At 45.3% G+C, this 1,485-nt stretch overlaps 1 pseudogene; it reads right to left on the bottom strand.

Moving 5' to 3' along the window:
• Positions 1-418: 418 nt before the first annotated feature.
• LOC110535050 (anti-apoptotic protein NR13-like) lies at positions 419-1,279 on the bottom strand (annotated as a pseudogene).
• Between the last annotated feature and the right edge of the window lie 206 nt (positions 1,280-1,485).

Below are 1,485 nucleotides of genomic sequence, written 5' to 3'. Positions count from 1 at the left end.
ACTTGTTAGATATTGCTAGAACTAGAAGCACAAGCATTTCACTACACTCGCAATAACATCTGCTAACCAAGTGCATGTGAACTATATATTTTTATTTGATTTGAATGTGACACGTATTTCTAGATGAAACAGTGACTGTATGATTTTGTGTGTTGTACATAGTCAATTGAAAATGTGCTTAGAGTTTTGAAACAACTGCTTTTTTGATGATCTGTTTTGAGTTTTGTACTAATGGAAGCCATACTTGTGAAAAAAGCTATTACTGAGATCATGTTTATTACCATTATGATTCAGAGGTTTTAAGTTACATATACATGATACACATGATGTGCATGTATGTATGCTGTGCATTGTTGATGTTATTGTTTAAAAAAAAATACTGATAATGCACACTTCAATGGTTTAAAATAGGGGATAGTGGGTCATTGAGATGCGTTTGGAAATGAGAAGCTTTGGGGAAATATTTATTCACAAAGCAGACTTTTGGAGCTATCTAATTGTGGTCACTAGGTGGGGGTGTTGTTTAAGCTATTTTTTGCTTCCACAGGAAATAGGATAAGATGCTGGTGACAAATAGCAAGAGTCCAGCAACACACATTCTTCACCTGGGCCTCCAAGTCCTGCTTCTGCCCAAAGTGGCACACAAAGCCTGTCTACCAACAACAGAAAACATGATTAGATCCGAGGAGTTAGAATGCAAGATTCACAACAACAGCCACAACAGTACAACGTAACCACATTTTAAACTGTAGCCTAGTTAAGACCATGCCAGTGAAGAAACTTGACCAGTGAACTTACCCATCCACCCTTGTCCCTAATCTCTGGACAGATGACCCTCTCCACATAACCCCCCACACACTCCTTAAACTGAGGCACTATTCCGTCCAAGCCACTCTGGAGGCAGTGCAGGGCCATCTGGCCTGCCAGCACATACACAGACAGCACTGCGCTCCAGGCCAGGTCTCGCCTCCGTCCTCCGGGGGTTGGTGGGTGCAAAGTGCTTGTCTAGGATGGCGGTGAGCATGGGGCAGGCTGAGATCTCAGTCACATCCTGGAAGACGCGTGGCTAGCCCATGAAGAAGATGGGGAACCTAATGAGCAGCTGGTCCCCAACATGGGGCAGGGCTGCTGCCGTGGCTGTAGGGGGTGGCCCTACGTGGCCGTCGGGCTTTGCGGTCACATAGTTGATGTAGTCATGTAACATCAGATAGGCCTCTCGTACCAGGGGGTCAGGACTGTTTATACCACTTCTGCTCAATAGCCCCTCTGACTGATCCATCGCCTCTGGCCGACTGAATCCCTGTTGCAAATCACAAAGTTGTGACTTGCAAAAAAGCAGTGGCCCGTTCACAGATAAACAGTCCCTGTGCCAAGCAGCCCTCAGCCATCCTCTCAGTAATGGCAATCCCTAGTACAGGGTTAGAGATCCAGGCACCCTTGAAATTGCTAAGAAATGATCAACAACTGCACTGCACATGCTGACTA

This window comes from Oncorhynchus mykiss, chromosome 11 (genome assembly GCF_057628025.1).
Source record: "Oncorhynchus mykiss isolate SJ-2025 chromosome 11, ASM5762802v1, whole genome shotgun sequence".
Classification (NCBI taxonomy): domain Eukaryota; kingdom Metazoa; phylum Chordata; class Actinopteri; order Salmoniformes; family Salmonidae; genus Oncorhynchus; species Oncorhynchus mykiss.
This window is presented reverse-complemented; position numbering and strand designations above follow the sequence as displayed.